We start from the raw sequence: 25,184 nt of genomic DNA, 5'->3' as shown, positions 1-25,184 counted from the left end.
ATAATACCTATTTGTAATTACTTGTATAAAATTGTTATGATATTTCTCTTATATGTTAAAACAATAAACCTGTTTTGAAAAAAAAAAAAAAAAAAAAGATATACCCAACCCAGAATTACTGGACATGCTCCACCTCAGGATATCCGACTCCCTTGGAGCTACACACTCTAGGGACATATACCTCAGCACAGATGTTAAAAGGACATTGTGGTGGGAAAGATTCTTATCCCAGAGGCTCCACTCACTCCAGAATGTAATCCCATTTTCACATAGGCAGAGCCACCCACTGACCACCTACTGGAGACATCTTGATGACTGTATGGGTGATCATCTGTTTACCCCGGTATATCTTCTGTGTCCCTGCCAGACAGAGGCACACTAGCCTAAATGTACATGGGCTATCTTGTGTGACCTACTATTCACACACACAGTGTAGTAATCTGACAGGGTTGCGGATGCCAAACACACTCTGGCTAGGCTTGTACATGCCCTAGGGCAGATAGCCTAGTATCGACCTTTGAACCTTTGCTAATGTTCAAGATGCACAATGTTTATTGCTGATACTGTTTGCAGGTCTTTATCATCTTTGCTTTACCAGTTTCTATGAACAACTTCAGTATCTGCAGAACATATTTGATTATGACAGGGCTCCACTATATTATAGATGTGTCTGTTGTCATATGACTGTGTGCACAGGGCGGATTATAGTGACAGGTTCCTGGGTTAACACATGCAACTGCCAGATATGCATGGCCCACTGCTGTACCCAGGCATGGCCTAAGTGTGTGAGCATGCCCAGTTCTGCCATTCCATGTTTTGTTGCCTGACATTTGTCTCATTTATTCAAGCGTATGAGCATGCCCGGTGTGAGCTTTCAGTATGTTGCTACCTGAGGTCCACTACATTGGTTGATGTGTGTGAACATGACCGATATTAACATTTATACTGTGTGTATTGGAAGTCAGGTTCTGTTCTCACTGCAGGACTCACCTTTGTGTCAAAACTCGACAAGGATTATGCTGTGCCTGCAGGGTTTCCATGAAATACTTTGCATAGAGTTATCAACATTCCTTCATACAGGCTGACCACTACAATACTGTCATGGTTTAGTGGTTCAGTACTTTGGCTATAGTGCACAGTATCCTGGGATCAAGGCCCATCACTGCTTTATATTTTCATACTGAGCAGATCAGACTGCTTAAGGGCCTGTTAAGCAAATATTATCATGTTGGCTTTTGTTCAGCTATGCCCTACTTAGACCAGGCTTGTCCGACATTGCTCAATATTTACCAGCATTGCTGGACGTTGCCCAATATTACTGAACACTGGCCACAGTTGTGCTAGTTTGTGTGTGTGATTTTGTTTACATATACTACATGGTGGTAAATGCTGTTTAGCACTGCTTTATATTGCTTAACACATGGCAATCATACCTTAGGTGGTGCTGCAGGGCTGCCTATGTTGGATGCACATACTACACTCCCTGTACATGTTTGAAAGCAGGTAGTGTCAACTTAGGCATCCCTTTTACTATATGTGTGAGTCAGAGAAAGGTATCATTTCCTGAGTTCCTACTGAGCCAGTGTATGTGCTATGCGTTGCCTCTTTGCCAAGGCCAAAGCATACTGGGCACACCTCCTTCTGCCTACTGGGGCAGGCTCAGGTTGTTCCTCCTCTGAGTCACGCTCTGCCTATGATGGCCTTGGCAATGGTGGGGGGCTGTTTGGCCCAGGCCTATGCTGGTCCTACTGCAGCTGTTTTCGCAGGATCATATTATGTAGCATAGCACATACCATGAAAATGTGGGTACATGTAGTTGGTGTGTACTGCAAGGCTCCACCAGATGTGTCCAGGCACCGGAACCGTGACTTGAGCAGCCCAAACACACACTCTATTACATTACGCATTTGTGCGTGTGCCTAATTATGGCGTTCCTGTTCAGGTGTGTGTGCGTTTCTGATGGGTGTCATCAGCCACGGCTCCAGTGCATAGCCAGCATCCCCCACTAGGTGACCACGTGGGATGTCCCCACTGGCAAATGTCTGGTACAGCTGCGTCAGATGCCAGATATGGGAATCATGGTAGCTTCCAGGGCAGCCTGCACACACATTCAGTATTATGCCCTGGGCATCATACATGACCTGGCAGATGATGGAGGGGAAGCCCTTGCGGTTGAAGTAGACCCTACCCCGCTTGCCGGCTGGTGCTTTGATGCTTATGTGCATGTAGTCTATTGCACCCACTACCTCAGGGTATTCCGCTATTTGCTGGAAGAGACGCATATTGCTGGCCAATACCTCATGGGAATTGGGGAAATATACATGATCACTGACATGTGCTGACATGGCATCCAAGAACTCGTGTAGTACCCTGGATGCTGATGCCTGTGATATCCCCATCATATCACCAGTTGGTCTCTGGAAGGTACCTGTTGCTAATATTCTTAGGCCAACACATAACTTGGTTTCCGCTGGGATGGGTTCCCCTCTGTTGGTTTTGTGTGTGAGGTGTGGCCTGCACAGATCAACAATTTGCTGCAGGATGTCTCTGTCCACTCTATAGCACTCCACTATCTCCAGCTCATGTAGCCCCTGGTAGGTTACCCTGGGCCTGTACACTCTTCTCTGTCTCCTCACTGTGGGTTGTCCAGCAGCATTTCCATTGTCACCACCCTCAGCATGTTGCATATGTCGCCTTATAACAGCAATGGCAGCCCCTAACATTTCTTTGTCGCAGTAAAGCTTTTTCAGTTTTCACTTCTATTAGCTTACTGCAGTGTCTGTTGTGAGAAACATACTGGACTGTTGTTTGCAGAGTTTTAAGTGCTAGGCTGGGCTGGGCTAGTGTATTGCCTGTGTAATTGCCTAATTCTGATTGTTTTCACCTGCTAGCTCTGCTAGTACTCCCTGGTAGCTTCCTAATATTTGTTGTGCTTCCTTTTTCATTTCTGTTTCCTTAGCGGGGGGAGCGCCACGCACACAAGCGCAAACACGAGCACTGCAGCTAACACGCGCGCACACATGCTTACACGGACTACAACTTGCTTATTCGGGTTAAAACGCGCGCACACCAGTGCAAACATGCTTACAACTCTTTACACAGCCTTATGCATGCTTACTCCGGCTTAAATGCGTGCACTCACACTTACATGTGTGCACTCTGTCTTACTCAGGTTTACACGTGCGCACATGCGCGCATACCCGTTCAGCAAGAAACGTTGGTGTTATCCACTGCATACACCTTCCATTTCTTGGCTTTCCCTAGCCTACCTGTTGACACACCTCTTTCCATGATGTATAAATGACAGCTGACACATGCCACTCTGCTCCAATGAACTTCACTTCTTTCATACATACCCCCCTCGTGATGTCACCTATCTTCTACTCTGTTACACTCCATATCCTACTCCTACACTCCACTGACTGTGCTCATTTGCTATGTAAACTTGCGATTCACTATCCTAACACTCATTTACATAGGATTGCCTACTGATGCTTGGTTACATCTCTTAGACTGAGCTTCCCCCCTTAGCAACCTCTACTCGGTGGCCATGTTGTCTTCAGTCTGCCATTCCCTTGCATTGTACATTAACAATTTCAATAAAACCCACATTTGTGGGTTTTAATTTTTAGTATTCTGGGTTTTAGAGCGCAGCCCATTTGCGCGGTGCTGCGCTACACTTAAACATCGGAAATCGGCGAAAAAAAAAATTTTTTTTTTTCATATTGCATCAGGAAATATTTCCAGTGGCCATATATTTGGCCATTGGCATGCTTCCTGCACTGGATGCAACCTTTATTTGGAGCTGTCATGGCTCCGTTTTGCTATTTGCAGAACGGTACTCACTTGTCAACTGAGTACATTTCTGCAAATAACACTGCTCTTACTCGGACAGGTTCGGGTTTCCTGAATCACAAATCTACCTCATTTGCATGCCTTTCATCTGCAATTGAGGTAATTTGCATATCCCAGCCCTGTCCGTGTAAGAGCCGTTTTAAGAGCTCTCTTACACTCCCCTACAGGCTGTTCCTGGATCGCTCCTCGGACATGATGGCTGCATGGAGACTTACTCTGCTCTAAGACTCCATGCAAGCCTTCATGAATCTGGCCCATTATTTCCAAATTGAGTGAGTTTGTCTATAATACCAGAGTGGGTAATTGTGTCAAATACCTTGGCCAGATCAAGGTAGGTGGTATACATAGTCTTGCTCTCATCCATAGTCTTGGTGACCTTTTCAAAGAGGTCAACCAGGTTTAACATATATGATCTACTCTTAAAAAATCCAAATTGGGTTGGGTCCAGAGTCTGGAGAATACCACTTCTCTCTTGTTTTTGGACATTAGTTTCTTTCTTTTGTTGTATAACCTGTTTATACTGGGAGGTCTACCAGGGTGGCTTGTTTTTCTGGCAAGACCTGGTTTCAGTCCTGTCCATTATAGTAGATTCTATACACTGCTTAAGTAGTTATACAGCATTTGTGTACACTTCTACATAGGAGTCCATGTTTTCCATGCTTGAGGGGGGGTTTGAGGTTTTGTATGGCATCACTTAGTAGGGAGTAATTTGTCTTGGTAAAACTCTTGTGTGTTTGACCTTGCTGGGATATTTGGCCTTATAATTATTTCAAAACAGACTGCTTTATGGTCAGATCTCACCAATGAGGATATCACATGGAAAGGGGGTGAGTATTATGGCTAAGATATTTGAGCCTTCCATCGGTATGCTGACTAGTTTTCTAGGGCTTTTGCATTGACAAAGTCCAAGAACCTCTAAGCCAGCACATTTGCTGTTGTGTATGTTACCCAGTTGGTGGCAGGATAATTAAAATCACCCATGACTAAGTTATCGGGCTGTGTGGTAAATGACTCTAGTAAATCCAAGTACGCAGTGTGCTTTTCCTGAGTCATTGTGGGGAACCTACAACCAGCGAAAATGTGGTAGGGGATTTTGCCTATGGTTAATTGGACTTGGAATAGCTCCAGAGAGTCATACTGTTTGACAAGTCTGGAGGTGTACTTATCCTTAATGATGATTGATACACCTCCTCATTTTGTTCTTTCCTGTTCAGTTTGTGGTCTGAATATATGGAAGGCATTGTAGCCTAGCACAGCCTGGGTGCTTTCCTTGGCTTGGAACCATGTGTCAGTGACTGCACAGATGTCAGCATCTTCCAAGGTGAGGAATGCTTCTAGGAAGTGCAGTTTCTGATTTAGACTCCTAGCATTTAGCAGCAGTACCTACAGTTTATCCTGGGAAGATTGTATTACATTGGGAGGTTGATTATTTTGAAATTATATAAAAAAGACAGAATAGGGTGTGGCAAATCCTTTGACAACATCTAAAACCCTAGAGGAGACAGATACAGCCCATCTCTGGCAAAGCAGCATGGTCTGTTGACCATGTCCTCCCAGGCTGAGAGATGTTGCATCCCCATGAGCTGACACCAGAAGTTAGGCCAATTGTTAAAGTCAATCATTTTTTTTTTTGTATTATGATATCATCCTTGGTGAAGGCAAAATGCTGCTCAAGGCTAGGCTCATATCTGCCTGTGACACATTTTCTGAAAGCTCAGTCATGTCTCTCTTCATATGGTGCAGGGGGGGGGGGTACGTCTCAGGTCATTCACACCTACACGTACAGTGATGGAGTCATACTGGTACTCGGGGGAGGGGGTTGAAAGACTTAAGTGCATGAGTGACCTGAGGAATCCTGGCTCCTGACATGCAGCTAACCATAACCCTATCCTTATCCAGCCTGGTAAGAGGGACATCCATGTGTCTCACTTTGGAGTCTCCTATGACAAAAATGTTTTGTTTTGTGATATTACACCTTAAGGGTTTGTTTGCTGAGATACTGGTGTGAGTGTTGTTATGTGTCATGGTTGATGTTTGCTTTATTGAATGTGTTTTTTGAAGGCAACATTTGGGAAATCTCCAAGTTTTTGGTAAGTTACTATTGAGTATCTCAGCATATTTGAATTTATGTGTCAAGTCCTGGTTAAGTGTAGGAAGTTATTTGTGGATGCTGATAACCTATTTGGTTTTATATATGTAAGTATGCAAGAGTCTTGCTTCCAGCTTCATAGCACAGATACATCTCTTACATATAGCATTAGTTTTTCAGGAGCAGATGGTTGCAGTATACAGCAGACAATTTCTACATTGCCTCAGGATGCCCATGCCCATCAGTCCAGCCAGGGAGATGTTGGTAAACTGCCCATCCATGATAGCAGGTCTTTACTATGTGTTTTCTTAGGGAATATATATGGGTTAATTTGACTGGACTTTTGACTGGACTTTGCTGTTAGCCCAGAGAATATAAGTGGGGGCTGTACCTTGTGGAGTCTGTGCAGTCTAAGGTAACCCAATAAAGCAATGCTGCCTTTAGTCCACTGTTGTGCAGTAGAGGGCCTGGGATGGTTTCACTGTTAGTTATTTATGGAAAAAACTTATATACAAGGCACTGCTGACCACAGCTGCATGGAGAGCAGCTTTGTGGAAATGTGAGGCTTAAATATCAGTACAAAAAAACAAGGATAAAGGGATAGGGCTTTTAGCCTATCTGGGTATGGAAGATTTTTGAGTCCCTGGATTCTCATGGTGAGGAATCTCTGTGATCTCTCCAGCTGCTGCATGTGCTTTGCGAGGTACATGCCCAATGGAGCATCATACTCAATAATGGGCCTTATAAGGGAAGAATACAGGGATGTTATGACCTCCTTGTCCCTGTATGAGATACCCTTACTTATGAGGTGGGCCATATAGAAAGTTTTCTGTATAACAGAAGCAACATGGTGGTCAAAAGTCAGGTTGCTATTATTCTGGGTGCCCAAATCACTCACGACTGACTGTGTGCTTAGGACGTGGCTTAAAAAATGCAGAAAGTTTAAAAAGGGCAGAAAAGTAGCAAAATGTCAGCAATGAAGCAATAAATAAATAAAGCATAGTGAACAAAGTGCAAATAAAGCTTAAATAATACTTATTTTTGTAGATTTGGCAGTGGATGGCTTTGGAAATAGCAGAATCTCTCAGTCACTTTGGTGCAGTCACCAAGTAAAGAGCAGCTCTAATTAAAAAAGTGAGAGCCCATGCAAATGTGAGGCTTAAATATTAATACCAATAAGCAAGCATAAAGCTATCTACCTACCAGGAAAGCACACAGTGAGTTTTCTTGCAGCAATCTTCAACTCAGATGTGTTTATAGCAGCACACCTGTGCCACAAGAGTACAGAAAAAAACTCGTAATGTATGATGGCTGGTTTTAGAGCCCAAGTGTAAACAAGCACACTGTCTAGATACAGAAGTCTGAATCAGTTAAAAACAATGTAAATACTTATTTTAATAGGTGAGAGCCTCCTTTCTCCACAGATAAGGGCTAGTGAGAAAATCTGTCAGCAATATTCAGCGCTGTTGTCATGACCATAACAATGCACTAATACTGATCAATCTAGTCTAATGGTGAAATAAGAAGACCAGTATATTTTCATACTTATTTGAACCAATCTGTTTAGCACTTTCTGTTTACTTAAGATCACATAGCTGTTAATCTCCATACGTATATACACGATTCCCTTAGATGCATGCTTGGATAGTTACTGGTGGGGGTCACCTATCATCCAGCTATGGAAAGCCTGGTAGAGCATGTATATTTTAAGTATACATCTTTGAGTAAGTCGCATCAAATTCTACTGTGTTCTGTGCTGAGAGGATTATAGTCTTTCAAGTTAAGATCACAGTTTGATATACAGGACAAGAGATGGCCAGGACAAAAAAAATCAGGGTTATAAGTTTCAATGCAGTGAATGCTTTTTGAGAGCTTGTGCATTATGTTTTTTCTTATACATTCTGTAGTTTTGAATTGCCTGGAGTGCTGATTCTTGTCTTATCTAACCAGATCTTTGCCCTGAGACTTATTTCATCTTATAATATGAGGTGAAATTTCTTGACATCTCTTCTGTGCTAAGAACAAATCATTGCTATGTCACACCTGGGAACTTTCAAAATGAGCCAGCCCTCAGCTGTTCTTTTAGGGACATTGTTTGGCTATGGTAAGGGATGGTCTTCAGCCTGAGACACCACAGCAAAGTGCAAGGCATTTTCCTTCTGGAAATCTTGTTCCCTTAGTAGCTACAAGTCTTGTTAGTGAAATATATAACATTACCCATCATGCATTGCACTGGTGGCCAGTCCAGTATTATTACTAACTGCAGCTTCATGATTTTTATATGGCTCAAAATGTTAGCTACTCACTCTCTCATAGTGGTCAATTGTTACTCAGTCCTCAACAGAATTTTCAACACTACATTGGTATGATTAACAGTTTGGTTCTATGTACTACTCTAGTTACAGTCTCTGAAGAAGGGAGTCTTATTACGAGAGCGAAGATTCCTTTAGGCAAATACGAAGATATCGACTGGTATTGCGCAAAGTACGCAAACCGTGAAAGTTCAAAACCGCAAAGTTCAAAATGTCGATTTGTTTTGGTTGGCCCGTCTGTGGTATAGCTCTGTAACGTAAGTGTGCGATAGATAGGAATTTAGTGTTAGGATTTGGGTTAAGTTAAGTGCATAGATAGGTAATGTATGTAAGAGTTAGCATAGTGTTAAAAGTAGGTGCTTTTTAAATGTATGTATGTGTTTTATTTATTTTGTTTGGGTGTATGTGTGTAGGGTAAGTGTGCGGTAGTTACAGACCTTAGGGTTAGGTAGGGGTTAAGAATAGTGCATGGTTAGTTATGTATGTGGGGTTTAGTATAGTGTTGGAGGTAGGGTTTTTTTTTAAATGTATGTATGTGTTTTATTTATTTTGTTTGGGTGTATGTGTGTAGGGGAAGTGTGCGGTAGTTACGGACCTTAGGGTTAGGGAGGGGTTAAGGAGAACATAGATAGTTGTGTTTGTTGGGTTTAGTGTAGTGTTGGAGGTGGGGTTTTGGTGCTTTAGTTTAGGTTAGAAGTAGGATTTGGTTAGTGTATGTATGTGGTTTATTTATTTTGTTTGGGTAGGTAGTATGTAGCGGGTGGTGGAGTTGGCCGACTATGACAGTTCGATATTTTTTTTTCATGGTTTAGTGCATTAGGGATTTTCGCGGTCCACAGTATAGTGGTTGATGTTTTGATATTCACGCATAGGGCTTTTAATTTTGGTAATATAGACCCTCTGAAGATAACATGACTAGGCTTAACTTGAAGACCGATACAGAGACACTAAGTTTTCTGTGGCTTGACTTGCTCATATGAGGTTTATAATTGGATGCTTGCAAATGAATACAGTTACAAGAAATAACTATAGAAAAGTGACTTAAATACTCAGTGATTTGCCAGAAAACCAAGAATTTTATGAGGAATAGGTCAAAAGTATGAGGCAAAAGTCTGAACATTCTGAGAAAATCTGGACAGTTGAGAGATATGTACCAATGTGTGCATTTATTGAGCATGGGATGTAAGAAATATTAATCATTGTTAATGTGACACATTTGGTTTTGCTGTTTGATTATTAAAAATAAGGAAGAAGCTGTGAATTATTGAAGTCAAAGTTGACATACTGGTTGATATTACCTGTTCAGCAATAGGACATTTTATTTTTGGAGGGATACACTTTAAAATATGTATTTTTCTGTTCCCTGTGTAGAAAAGGCCCAGGATAGGGGGTGATGTCTCTAGTATTGTTTAGTTTAGTCCACATAAGGCAAACTAGAAAAACGGATTTAATGTTGTTCTTTGGAAATAGTTTTAAGGGAGTGTGCAGTAAGCAAGCAACAATGCCCAAGAGGATGTGTGTTATTGTTTAAAGAATGCCTGCTCTTGAGTGTTCTGGGAGGGCCTCTACACCCATGGAAGATCATTATTTACATAATAACACACACCGTGAAGGGCATTATTAGACTTTGAGAATGGGCTATCTGTTAAATTGTTTTGTTCATAGGTTCATAGGTTGGTACTAGGCTATCGGCCCTAGGGCCTATACAAGCCTAACCATAACAATTCCCTGGCTATTTCTTCCCACACTATTTACTTCCCTGGACTCCTGTCTAGCAGCGTGACTGACTTGATCCCCTGGGTGAATTTCCTTTTTCCCATCTAATCAACAAGGTTCCCTTTAAAGAGGGCCAAAGAGGTGCTCTGCTTGACATGTATGGGCAGTCTATTCCAGAGTCTGGGGAGTCTCTGGGTCTGGAACCTATCCCTCCAGCATGTTTTATTTATTGTGATGACAAGGTTTAGATTGCTGGAGTGTGTGGCTCTGAGGGATTGGGATTTATTTAAGTGCAGCATATGCAACAGCTGTGGGTTTGACATGACCTTGTATGTTAAGCAGAGATCACCTCTGAATAGATGATATGCGACAGAGTATAGCTGGAGTTTTTCAAGGCGGTCAGCGTAGGGCATCTGTGATTCCTTTAGTGAGGTATTTCTGTGGCCTTTCCAGTTGTTGCAGATGTCTTGAGAGGTACATACTAAATGGAGCATTATATTCTATAATGGGTCTAATGAGGGATGAGTATAATGGGACAATGACCTCCTTTTTTCTGGATGAAAAGCCTTAGTGATGAGGTGTGCCACATAAAAGGATTTCCTGACTGTTGTGGCAATGTGGTTATTGAAGGTTATACAACTGTCCATCTGTGTCCCTAAGTCTCTTGTCACACTTTCGGTGTTTAGTGTACTCCCACTTATGTGGTAATTCACGGTTACATGTTTTTTCCCAAGGGGGGTTGTGACGACCGTGCCCTGGCCAAGCAATCAAGGAACCTCAATCCTCACCACTAACACCATGGAGGTTGTCTCATAGAAGAGGAAAGGATAACTAATACACACTGTAAAGTACAATTTCCCTTAAGTGCACACAGAGATCACAGTCAGTCTGGGGCTGGTTGCTCCCTTGTTCACCAGGTCCCCAATAAGACTCTCCACTGGCACAGCTATAGGGTCTAGGTCTCAGCCTAACTGGGCAAGCTAAAACCTTCAGTACCCTCTCTATCCAACCAATGCTTCGTGTCCCTGCCAAGTAGCTGACACAACACACACACACACTTTGAGATATGCATTTATACTTCACAGACTTCACAGACACTCCTGGGAAAGGCTGACACCCAGTTAATAATATCAGCTACTAAAAGGCCCTTAAAAGGGTGTCCAATTATTACTGTGCAATATTAATATCCAATGGAAGTATGACTAACAGTGACTTACTTTAGAGTGGCCTATTACAATAACCTCTATAAATATGCAATGTACTCTAGAGCGTATCTCTACACAAATCAACCACAGGTAGAAGGTTTTAAAAATATTTAATAATAAATAATTAAAACACAAGACAAAACTGATACACCACAAAGATATCTAAGAGTTCTGAGATCAAACAGAAACTTAAAATAAGACAGTAGATCGGGTCTGATTTCAAAGAAAAATACCTAATTAATCTTTACTAGCTTTAACTATTCCTACAAGAAATCACAGTGCTAAAACTTACATATGAGCACAAGGCAGAGTGCTAATAAGTGGGATATCCAGATCAAAATGCTCCCAGTCTCTTGTGAGAAATAGTATTTAAACAGGGTCTATATTATAACATCAAAGTTCTCTAACATTGAATGTTATAATATCGAACCATAATGTCGAATGCTGAAAACAGCGAAGGTGCAGGACAATGAATTCTTTCCCAGGGAAAGAATTTGGTGGGCCATTGCTGTGGCTTCGCTGTTTTCCGTGTTCAATATGTTGGATCATTATGAGTCGGGTTTAGGTAAGTGTGCAATTGTCTGTAGGTCAGGGTTAGGGGGCGGGTTAGGTGAGTTAGGGATAGAGACCGGGTCAGGAAAATTTGCGGTTGTGTGGACATTAGTGTTAGGGTGCAGGTTCCGGTAAATGTGCGATTGTGTGTAGGTTAGGGTCAGCGGGTGGGTTAGGTGAGTTAAGGTTAGGGCGCAGGTCAGGTAAGTGTGCGATTGTGTGTAGGTTAGGGTTAGGGAGCGGGTTAGGTGAGTTAGGGTTTGGGCGCGATTGAGGTGAGTGTGCAATAGTGACGGATGTTAGAGTTAGGGTTGGGTTAAGGTAAGTGGATAGCTAGTACTGTATGTAAAGTCTAGTTTAGGTGTAGGATTTTAAGTGTATGCGTGTGGATGGCTGTTTTTTGTGTGTGTTTGTGCTGTGTGTATGTTTCTCGGAATAGAGAATTTTTTCTCTGGGAAAAAAATTGCTATTCTGACTGTTCAATGTTTTTACACTTTGGTGTTTAGGGTTCGATATAATAACATTCAATGTTAGAGAACTTCGATGTTATGATATAGACCCTTTAAACATTACTAACAAACATGTTTGCTGGGTCCCTCCCCAAATTACATCATTTTTGACACTTAGGTATTCCCAGGCAAACAAACTGCATTGTTTAGCAATCTAACACCAGAACAGAAACTTACAACAATAGAAGACATTTCACATGTATATTCTAACAGAAACTAGAGCAATAAAGCATCTTCCACATCTAAATTCTGGTCATAAACTTTAGCCTTAAAACAATGGGCATGAAACCTTTATCCAACCGCAGTGGTGCTGAATTCTAACATGAAATGGTCACAACATGCGTCACTGGGCCAGTAGAGTGCAATTTTGTCACATATTTTGCAGTTCCACATTTCACAGTATTCTTTACACTCAAGAAACATGCTTGTATTTTACATTAATTATAAAGAAAACATGCCTGTATTTTACATTTATTTAAAAATGCCAGAATTATATCTCAGATTCTATTTGACTAGGCTGGCAGCCTTCACCCATCTTTCCTCAATCATCACAGGGATAACTATACATTTCTTGGCATTTACCTTGAGCGCATGGCTCTGGCACCAAGCATCTGTTTCTGTAAGGCCCTTTTGTAGAGTATCCACATCATTTGGGGATTCAATAATGGCTCCCAGTTTGCAGTATTTGTTGTTTTCTTTTTAATACTATAAATATATTTTTAATAATTTTGATATAAAATAGTTCCTCTGCTTACTGTCTCAGACATGCTATAGTGTGCGCTGGCAGATCATTGGGGATTGAGGTCATTAAATAATGAGTAACATCTGAGTTTCAGACTTTATCATAGTTCTTAACTAATCAGGGACAAATCACAACAGACCTAGGGACAAATGCAAAAGTAATCAGGGACACTTTTAAAATATTAGTACTATTAATTTCAGACATTGAGAGAACACGAGAATATTAATATACATTTTCTGAAGTAAGAAGTATGAAACTCTACATGTTATTGTTTATTCGCCCATTTTTTCCAAACGTCCCAGTTTTAGGAGGGATTAAGTGAAGCAGAGCTAAAATTTGAATCAAAATCAGAAGTGTCCCTAAAAAACTGGGACATGTGAGAAGCATGGACTTTATATCCATCGGAGAATGCATATTAAGATAAATCATGTTGTTATAGCAACTTTTAATTTTTATAAGAGCAATATTTACCTTTTAAAAGAGTTGCATCCACCGACCCATCAATCTCTCTCTCTCTCAAACACAAACACATCCACACATACACTTTGGCATTCATACACACAAGCTCCCATACATTTACACATGCAGACCGAAACATAAAGACAGTTGTATAAAGACACACACACACACACACACACACACACACATGCACACTCACACACACACACACACACACACACACACACACACACACACACACACACACACACACACACACACACACACACACACACACACACACACACACACACACACACACACACACACACACACACACACACACACACACACACACACACACTCACACACTCACACACACACACACACACACACACACACACACACACACACACACACACACACACACACATGCACACACACTCTCACACACACACACACACACACACACACACATACGCACATGCACACACACACACACACACTCTCTCTCTTTTCAATTTTCTCTTATTCTTTTTTTTTATACTCACTAAACAGCAAAAGTGCTGTTTAGCTAGTGTAAAACAATGGCTTAATTGCTCTCACTTTCATGCATGCATATACTCACACATATAGACATTAACACAAACACACATGCACACACTTTTCTATTTTTTTTCATTATTTTTTTTTAATTTTACACTCTCTATACAGCAAAATGCTGCTTAGCCAGCATAAAAATAATAGTGCCCAAGCTCCATGGCAGCTTAATATGCTGCCGTGATGCAGTGGACTCATTTATCAGCAGGCATTACCTGTATGTTAACACCCTATTTGACAGAGTGGCGATGTACAGATCACCTATTCTCTAGATATGTTTACCTTAATGACAAGTTGCTTTTGTGCAAGACAGAAGTACGATTTTTTAAAGGTGTGACATGCATTGTGAGGAGTGATATTAGAGTGGAATGTTCTTGATGAAGTGAATGTTGTTTCTGTACTGTGGCATTGGGTTGTTTTCTGAAACCAGCTGTAACTATTAATTGGTTAGGAAGTACAATGCGGTTGAAAGACGTAGGAATGCCTAACATCTTCATTACTGGTTTCAGAGACTCTGTGTGTGTGTGTGTGTGTGTGTGGGGGGGGGGGGTTATACAGTACAGCTCAAAACAGAGGGTCAGACTACCTTCTATGGCTGTTGGTTTGTTTTGATAGTATGAAATGCTAAAAGGGTTGGGAAACTGGTCCAGTTAATAGACTGGAAGGTAACACAAGGATATGAATTTGGCTTTCTTTTAATCTCTAAACTAAACTGTTTTTGCAGGAAGTAGTAAGGTTTGGTTACTAAAAAGGATTTTCCAATCCGATTTCAAGGTTGGCAAATACTGATCCTACAGAAATTGCTGTGTTTAAGTTTAAGGGTTGGGAGGGTGGCCTAATGGTTAAGGTGTTTGCCTTACAAACAGAAGGTGCAGGGTTTGTCTCACAAGGGATAATTGGCGAATCTTAGAATGGCTTGCAAGGGCAGTTAGCTTAGTACTAACATTGAACCTATGAATCCTGAATGAGTTCTGTCTCTAGGCCTAGTTAAGTGAGATTTCCAGCAACTTGGGAAGAAAGAGAAAGAGAGAGAGAGAGAGAGAGAGAGAGAGAGAGAGCCTTAATCACCGCCAAGGCTCACCTGAATGAAAGAAGATGAGTTATAGGAGGAGCAAGTTTGCTACAAAAAACTCTCTGAAAAGAAACAAATGGTTGGAAGGGGGCCTTCTCTACCTTCCATACTTTAAAGTAAGTAAATCATTAGAGAGTGTCTTGCCTACCACTCAGTGCTCTTAGTCAGAGAAATGCTTTGCTGATAAATGAACACCTTATAAAAGAAAAGCTTATCTGCATACCTTAGCAGCCACTGGACAGGAGATTTTAAGGAACAGTGTGACTTGACTATGAAAGATGAGTTATAGGAGGAGCTTGTTTATCCAGATGGCTTTGTGGTTAAGGTCTTCACCTTCCCATGCACAAGGTGCAAGGTTGGATCCTGACCTCCGACTAATGCCTGTTTACAGTTTGCATGTTCTCCCTGTGTCTCTGTGGGGTTTATCCCATGTCTAAAAAAACATGCTGAGCATTTCCATCTCAAACTCCCCAATTAGGCAGCAGCATAGACTCTACATGGTCCCCTTTAGGGGGAAGAGTTGTACAGACCAACTGCTTTGGGCATCTACTGAGGTGTACAGCGTCCTCAAGTTAGGAGACCATGGATCACAGACAGGGTTAGCTGCTACAAAAATATGACTCTAGGTGATTCATAATGTTGCCAAAAAAATGAGCATGGGTACTGGTGATAAGTGGGACCCAGCCTGCTCTGACCCACACCAGGGACCCTTGCTAACAGTGGGAGGGATATATGTGCCCCTATTGGCTAGTGTATGCCTGCCATAAAGCCCAGCAGCCCTGGGTCAATAAGCTATCTAGTTGCCCAGCCTGGGTAACTTGGGATAGCTCTGTTGATGGATGTAAAACCAACCTGCCAAACATGAACTGAGAATTGCTAAACTTAATGTAGGGTCACTGACAGGATGCAGCTTGGAAGTGGATGACATGATGATACGGAGGAGGCTGGACATCCTATCTATCCAAGAAATGAGATGGAAGGGCAGCAAAGTCTACTACTCAGGTGGAGGGCAGGTTAGAAATGTGGTGAGAGAAAGGCTTTAGAAGGCAGTAAGGGATATCATCAGAATTAATGACAATGGCAGTCAGACTCCAATGTAAGAAGAATTAATGACAATACAAGTCAAAATCCAGTGTAAGATAGGGCAGTATTCAGTTGTGATAGTGAGGAAAAGAGTGCATTCAGACAGTAGTTGCAGGATTTACTAGATAAAGCAGGAAACATGAATTGGTGTTGGGTGACTTGAATGCACATATCGGGACAGATAGAACAGAATATGAGGACTGCCTGGGTCCACATGGGTGGGGCAACAGGAATAAAGAAAGAGAAGCCATTGTAGACTTCTGTCAAATAGCTTGATAGTAGCCAACACATGGTTCAGAAAGAGAGACAGTCACAAGATCATATACAAGAGTAGTCAACATGCAAGTCAGGTAGACTTCCTCCTATTAAGGAAAAGGCATTGGGGTAGAATCCATGATTGCAAAGTCATCCCCAGTGAAACAGTCAGCCCAAAAGTAAAAAAGTAAAACAAAACTTTTTTTTTTTTTTTTTTTTTTTTCTCTTTCGCCTGAACCTTCTTGTGTTCTGACTGTCCTTCTCAAACATTTTGGAAATATACAGTATATTTCAGAGCATTTGTTATAACTGTATTTGCTATAACTGATTTAAGTATTTTTTTCTGGCTTTTTGATTATTTACTGCTTAGCGACTGCATTTTAGCCTGTTTATACAGCTCTGCATTCTATTTAAACTGTTTTTGTGTTGATTAACTGTTTTGCACTTTTAAAAAGTTAGTTGTTGCTTAATTTTACCTGTAGGCTAACACACTCAAGTGTGCTAGCCGCTTAAAAGCATTTATAGCATTTACTGTCTGTTTTCTGCAAAAAAAAAAAAAAAAAAAATCTTGTTTTTCCGCCTTACTGAACTAGAATAGTCCAGTCTTCAGAGTTTGCTGATCTCTGGGCTTTGTCTTGGTTCCTGTGCTATTCCATATCCTTATTTGGATAAAAAGAAGCGTCTTTGTTCACCAGTGGGAGTGGGGAGCACTGAGCGGCCTATTTGTCCCTAGAGGAGTGGTTCCAGCCAGAAACTTGTAGTCTATTGGCCATTTTGGGTCAATTCCTAGCTCTTTTCAGCCCCCTGTAATAAAGCCCGCTTTAGCGCACTTTTTCGTTTGTATTCAACTCAACACAGCTCCTCGTGGTGTCCTGTAGAGTTCTACAAGCAGCAGAGAGCAAAAGAGTGACTTTTTCCTGATTTAAGTATTTTTTTCTGGCTTTTTGATTATTGACTGCTTTTTCGCCTGTTCATACAGCTCTGCATTCTATTTAAACTGTTTTTTGTGTTGATTAACTGTTTTGCACTTTTAAAAAAAGTTATTTGTTGCTTAATTTTACCTGTAGGCTAACACACTCAAGTGCGCTAGCCGTTTAAAAGCATTTATAGCATTTACTGTCTGTTTTTCTTCTGTTTTCTGCAAAAAAGAAAAAAAAAAAAAAAAAAAAATCTTGTTTTCCCGCCTTACTGAACTAGAATAGTCCAGTCTTCAGAGTTTGCTGACCTCTGGGCTTTGTCTTGGTTCCTGTGCTATTCCATATCCTTATTTGGATAAAAGGAAGCGTCTTTGTTCACCAGTGGGAGTGGGGAGCACTGAGCGCCTGTTTGTCCCTAGAGGAGTGGTTCCAGCCAAAAACTGGTAGTCTATTGGCCATTTTGGGTCAATTCCTAGCTCTTTTCAGCCCCCTGGAATAAAGCCCGCTTTAGCACTTTTTCGCTTGTATTCAACTCAGCACAGCTCCTCGTGGTGTCCTGCAGAGTTCTACAAGCAGCAGAGAGCAAAAGAGTGACTTTTTCCTGATTTAAGTATTTTTTTCTGGCTTTTTGATTATTTACTGCTTAGCGACTGCATTTTCGCCTGTTTATACAGCTCTGCATTCTATTTAAACTGTTTTTGTGTTGATTAACTGTTTTGCACTTTTAAAAAAGTTATTTGTTGTTTAATTTTACCTGTAGGCTAACACACTCAAGTGCGCTAGCCGTTTAAAAGCATTTATAGCATTTACTGTCTGTTTTTCCTCTGTTTTCTGCAAAAAAAAAAAAAAAAAAAAAAAAAAATCTTGTTTTCCCGCCTTACTGAACTAGAATAGTCCAGTCTTCAGAGTTTGCTGATCTCTGGGCTTTGGCTTGGTTCCTGTGCTATTCCATATGCTTATTTGGATAAAGGGAAGCTTCTTTGTTCACCAGTGGGAGTGGGGAGCACTGAGCAGCCTATTTGTCCCTAGAGCAGTGGTTCCAGCCAGAAACTTGTAGTCTATTGGCCATTTTGGGTCAATTCCTAGCTCTTTTCAACCCCCTGCTATAAAGCCCGCTTTAGCGCGCTTTCGCGTGATTTAGCACGGAGTTGCCCATAGACCACCATCGGGCAGCGCCGGTTAAACAAGGTTAAACTATTTCTGGCTCCGTAAAGTCTGCTTTTCAATTTTTCCCTTAGAACTTCTCTACTTGCAATCTAAACAGTCTATTCTCTATCTCAAAAGCTCAGCACTTGCTCCTAAAGCATTTTATATAGGTAAAGCTCAGCACTTGCTCCTAAAGCATTTTATATAGGTAAAGTACTTGTATACTAAACAAAGTACTACATTAGCCTAGAATCCCCTTGAGTACCCATTTCCCTATAGGTCCCTTCTGACTCAGTTACACAGCAAACTTTTTCACTTTTTCTAGCATGTCGAAGGGTCAGTTGCTAGCGTCCTCTCCTGTTCAGCTGGTGAATCTGGGCATCTTGAGGCAATGTTACAATTGCCTCATGTACACAGACAACCCACTCCTTCTCCCACAAAACACAAATACATGTGAGAGATGCAACTATATAGCCAAACTGGAGGCTGAGCTCTCTCAACTCAGGACTGGCAAGACCAGACAGGAGGAGAAGGAAACCACGTACACCACAAACCCAGTTTCACATAGAACTATCACAACTGCAAAACAAACACATAAACACACAAAGACATACTCGGAGGCACTGATCAAAAATCTACCAAAACTACAGAGGCCTCCAAAGCAGACACCCAAGCAACTGCCACCTCAAGACATAAGACATGCAACACATAGTTCTCAAAGTCAGTGTGCTAAACAGTCACAGCCCTTAAGGCCAAACACAATGCCAGACACACTTGTTATAGGTGACTCCATAGTCAGACACACTGACGTCCCACTCACCAGACTGAACAAGGAAAAGATCACAGTAAGCTGCCTGTCAGGCGCTAGAATCCGCCACATAACGCAAGCACTCAGGTCACTCCACAGCAAGTACAAGTATGACTCAGTCATTGTCCATGCCGGTGTGAGCGACCTGAGGCGATACCTCCCTGGACTACATGAAAAGAGACATAGAGGAGCTCTCAGATTATGTAGCCCAGGCCGGTATGACCCTGACCCTGAGCAGTATCCTACCCTCACCAAGAATGATGCCACAATACAGAGAGAAAACGATCAGCTTTAATAATTGGCTTAATTACTGGTGTCATTCTAAGGGGATCCAATGTCTGTCTGTCTGGGATGACATGCTCGAGAAGCCACGCTGCTTGAGGGACGGCTTGCACCTGTCACCCTGGGCTTCCGGATATTGGCAAAGGCTCTTGCCACCCCATAGTGCCTTTTTAGGCAAGGCTCAAATGATAAACCTACCGCCCTAGAAAACAAAAATGGAGAAAACTAAGGGTAATACTGCTCAATGCCAGAAGTCTAAACCTCAAGATGCAGCCCTCGAAGCCCTCCTCAGTATGGAGAACATCGATGTCTGTGCTGTGACTGAAACCTGGTTCAAGGCTCCTGAGAGCACCTCAGCACTATCAGGTTATACCTCATATCATGCGTTCCGGCCCCAAAATCCGGACCGAACCAGAAAAGGAGGGGGAGTATCCATATTCATAAAGGATACCCACACCTCCAGGTTAGTGGCAACGCATGAAGCATCGGAGACCATCCAGGTGCAATTAACCATAGGTAAAACTGCCCTACAGTTTGTAACATGCTACAGACCACCTTCTCAAACTCAGGAAACCCACACAGCCTTCCTGAAGACACTGGAGAGTATGAATGTCTCTCCAAACACCATCATATTGGGTGACTTCAACTACCCAAACATAGACTGGGAACATTACTCAAGCCCCAACACCCTAGCCCAAAGGTTCCTTGAGTTCATAAACTCAAATGCTATGGAACAACTAGTCACCATTCCCACAAGAGGAGAAAATATACTAGACCTGATCATCACAAACATGAGGACAAAATGCTCCACACCGAAGTATATCCCTCATTGGTGAGATCAGACCATAAATTAATCTCACTGGAGATCCACATCCCGCCCCACCCCAGCAAAAAGACCACAGTGAAGAACTTCTCAAAAGCAAACTTCACACTTCTTAAGACTGGAGTGGTATCCTTCAAGGCCCCCAAGCCAGTGGAAACCACAACCCACGCTGCTGAAACCCTTACAAATGCCTTCTACGAGCACCTCCAGGAATGTATGGATCAAGCAATCCCTAATAAAATCAAGACCCTTTCCACCAAAGGCAGGCGCCCGGTCTGGTGGACTCCAGCCATAAACAAACTCTACAACAAGAGGAGAAAGCTACTACATGACAGAGCAAAATCCCTAAATTGGAAGGCATCTCTGATCAATACTAGCAAAAAACTACGATCACTCATAAAATCATCCAAGGCCAACTTTGAGAGTCGCTAATGACACAAAAGACAATCATAAAGCCTTCTTTAGCTATGTTAGAAACCTGGGTGGAAACTCCCAGATATGCTCAGAATTAGTCCAAAATGATAAAAAAATCACTGAACCCACAGACATTGCCAACATACTGGCAGACAGGTTCAGTGCAAATTTCTCCCCTCCCTCCCCCCCAAAAGGAGAAATATCTATCCCACCAGAGTCTAGCCTCCCAAACATCTCAGATGTCCAGGTGAGAGCTGCTCCCTCTAAAGCAAAAAACACAGCATCAATGGGACCGGACGGTGTCCCCGGCTGTGTGCTACATGAACTCAATGAGGAACTAAACCCACACATAAGGCTGCTGTTTAATCTTAGCCTTACTACAGGATATGTACCCAAAGAATGGCGTACGGCAACTGTGGTCCCACTCCACAAAGGCGGTGCTTCTACGGACCCTGGAAATTACCACCCCATAAGCTTGATGAGCCTTGTCTGCAAAGCTATGGAGAGGATCATAATGGAACTCATAAATAAAGACATTGGGGACCTACAGACACTGGATCCTACCCAATTTGGCTTTGTCAAGGGCAGATCCTGCCTCTTGAACTCGGTCGACTTTTGAAACAGTCACTAAGGCCATTGATGAGGGTAAGGCAGTTCACACAGCCTACCTTGACCTAGCAAAAGCGTTCGACACAATACCCCACTCGGGCATCATAGAAAAGCTCACCAGCTTAGATGTAAACCCATATGTCACAAGATGGGTTGCAAACTGGCTCAAAGACAGAACACACAGGGTTAGAGTTGCTGGTGCCATGTCAGACTCTAAGCCGGTCACGAGCGGTGTCCCACAGGGCTCATTCCTGGGCCCCTCTTGTTCAGCATTTATTTTTCTGAAGTGCAGGCAAACATAGGTGGATTGTGGCTGAAAAAATTTGCAGATGACTGCAAACTGGGCACCATAATTGACACTCCATCAGACACAGACATCCTCCAGAAAGGTCTCATAGAAATGGATAACTGGTGCCAGAGCCATGGCCTTAAGCTAAATGCCAAAAATGTATAGTCATACCCTTTGGGAAAAACAAGGTAACCCCTAATTACCACATAAGTGGTAATCCATTAAACACTGGAAGAAGTTATCAGGGACCTGGGGACCCAAGTTGACAGTAACCTCTCTTTTGACACTCACATTGCCAAAGTGGTTAGGAAGACCTTCTACATTGCCCACCTGATCATGAAGGGATTCACATCCAGATCAGGAGAGGTCATTGAACCCCTGTACTCTTCACTTATCAGACCAATGATTGAGTACAACGCCCCATTGGAATGTACCTTACCCGACACCTGCAGCAGTTGGAAAGACCCCAAACGTTCCTCACCAAAAGGATAAAGGGCTCAAACATATGTCATACGATGCCCGACTGAAGAAACTCCAGCTCTATTCAGTCGCATACCATCTGCGCAGAGGTGATCTGTGCCTGACATACAAGGCCATGTCCAACCCGGAATTAATGGACATGCTCCACCTCAAAAATCCAAATCCACCAGAGCCACGAGCAAGAGACTTAAACCTCAACACGGATATAAATAGGATGTGCTGGAGGGACAGATTCATCACCCAGAGACTCCCTACACTATGGAACAGAATCCCAGTCCATGTGAGGCAGAGCCCCTCACTGACTCTGTTCAAGAGAAATCTTGACGAGTGGATGGGAGATCATAGGTTTACCCCGGGAATCATCTCTGTATCACTGCTGGACAGAGGCACAGCAAACTAATGGGTATAGTATTCTCATCCTAAGGGGTGGTGAAAGCCACACACACTCTGGCTAGGCTTATAAATGCCCTAGGGCAGATAGCCTAGTATGAACCTATGAACCTATAAACTATTAGTTGCCACAATTAGCTGCAAGCAGTCTTCAGAAAAAGGTCAACAGAGACCAGGCTGAAGACCTGGAAGATAACTGGAGAGAAAGTACAACAGTTCAAGGAATTACTCAGGGCTCTAGCACCCCAAGAAGAGGAGGAAATAGATGGAGTTGAAGAAGAATGGCACCCCCTAAAAGCAGCATGTGTTAGGACTACAGAAAAGATATGTGGTCAAGCCAGGTATGGAAATAAGGTACATAAGGAAAGCTGATGGTGGAATGCAGAAGTCTAGGAAGTCATCAAAAGAAAGAAGGAGTGCAAGAAGAAGTGGGAGACAGAAAAGACTGACCTGGCTAGGAAGGACTACTGTTTGTCTAACAAAGAAGCTAAGAAAGAAGTTGCAATAGCAAAGAATAGAGCATCAGAGGCACTGTACCAACTTATGGAAAGTGAATCAGTAAGGGGCACAAATAAACTATATCAGGTTGCAAGGCAAAAAAGATAGTCAGACACTCTTCACAAGAGATGCCATCAACAACCAGCTCACCAGTCCAGTGGGCATCAAATGCAGATGGAAGAAGTATTTCCAGCAGCTTCTGAATTAAGAAAACCCCACAGAAGCTGTACTGCCCTAGAAACAGCCTACAATGAGAGAAGGAGAAGAGGAGCCCACCCTAGAAGAAGTAAGAACAGCACTAAGGAAGATGAAGTCAGGGAAAGCAGCAGGCTCAGATGAGGTTACAGCAGATATGATAAAAATGCTGGGTGAGATAGGGGAGAAATGACTCCTGAGGGTACTAATAGCAGTGTGGAGAGAAAGGTGGATCCCAGATGGCTGGAGCATACTCATCCCAGTGTACAAGAGAAAAGGGGACATCCACAACTGTGGGCATTACAGAGGCATCAAACTCCTATCGCACTGCGTGAAAATTCTGGAGCGGGTGATTGATAAATGGATACGCAGAGTAGTAGAATGTAAGATGGGAGATGAGCAGTTTGGATTCAGATCAAGATGCAGTACAACTGACCCGATGTTTGCATTGAGACAGATACTTGAGAAGAAGCTAGAAATGAGGACAGATTCCAACTGGGCATTCCTAGACTTGAAGAAAGCATATGACAAGGTCCAACAAAGCTAATCTGGTCAGTACTGTGGTAGTTTGAAGTCCCAGAAACATTGGCAGAATTAGTGCAGGCTATGTACAAGGACCCAATGATTCAAGTACGAACAGTGTTCGGCCTCACAGAGGGGGTTCCAGTGGGAGTGGGTGTATATCAGGGTTTATCTCTGAGCCCACTGCTGTTCATATTGGTGATGGACTACATTAACAAACAGGTTGGAGGGGAAGGATCAACATATCTGCTGTATGCAGATAATGTGGCAGTACAGGCAGATTCTGAGCTAGAACTTTAGCAAAGGATAGGAGAATGGAATGCAAATCTCATGACACATGGTTTGAAACTAAACACAGATAAGACAGTGGTAATGGCAGCAAACTAAAAAAATCAGAAGAAGCTGAGAATAGAGATAGAAGGGAAGATAGTGGAACAGGTAAACAGCTTCAAGTATCTGGGAGGGGTAGTTGAGGAGAAGGGTAGTCTGAATGAGGAGGTCAAAACTAGAATCAGGGACTGCAGCCAACTGGCATCATGTGTAGTCTATGACAGAAGAATGCCAAAGAAGCTGAAAAGAAAGGTGTACAAGACAGTGATGTGACCAGTACTACTGTATGGTGCAGAAACCTCAGCAGTAGAGGCAGAGCAGATGAGGAAGCTAGATGTGATGGAAATGCAGTGCCTGAGAAAGGTCAAAGGATGGGACAGGCAAAGAAATGAGGACATAAGAGCAGAAGCCAAAGCAGCTCCAATTGCAGAAAAGATCAAAGAGAACAGATTACAATGGTTTGGGCACATGTGTAGAAAATCAGAAGACAATCTGATGAGGAAGATTTGGGACAGAGAGGAAGAAGGTAAGAGGAAGTAAGAACATCCAGTAAAGAGGCGGATGGATTGCGTAAAAGAAGATCTATGACAGTCAGGCATGAGTGTTGAAGAAGGCAGGAGTGTGGCACTGAATCGAGAGAGTTGGCGACAGTTAACATGATACCCTGACCCCATGTAGAAAAATGGGAAAAAAGGGGGCTAGTGATGATGATGATGATGAGTGTGACTTGACTATCTGCTAAAGAGCTCTGCTGGGGATATGTGTTATTTAGAAATACATGCCTTATTAGAGAAATTTATGATAGTAAGTTGCTTGTCTTACTGACTTGTTCAATATTTAAGTTCTCCTCACTCCTCCATAGTAAATGAGTGGCCATGGATATGCAGCTCCTGACTCTCTCTGTGGCCATTCTAGTTGAGCTGGGTATTCTGAGGCATCGTAGTAATTACTTAATGTACACTGACAATTCGCTTATTCTTAATAAAATAGATAAAGCATGAGAGAGGTGTAAATACATTTTAACACTGGAGGCAAAACTCTCTCATACAACCA

The sequence above is a fragment of the Protopterus annectens genome, chromosome 1.part1 (genome assembly GCF_019279795.1).
Source record: "Protopterus annectens isolate FY-2018-M chromosome 1.part1, PAN1.0, whole genome shotgun sequence".
Lineage (NCBI taxonomy): Eukaryota > Metazoa > Chordata > Ceratodontiformes > Protopteridae > Protopterus > Protopterus annectens.
The sequence above is the reverse complement of the archived record's forward strand: the minus strand, read 5'-3'. Positions refer to the sequence as shown.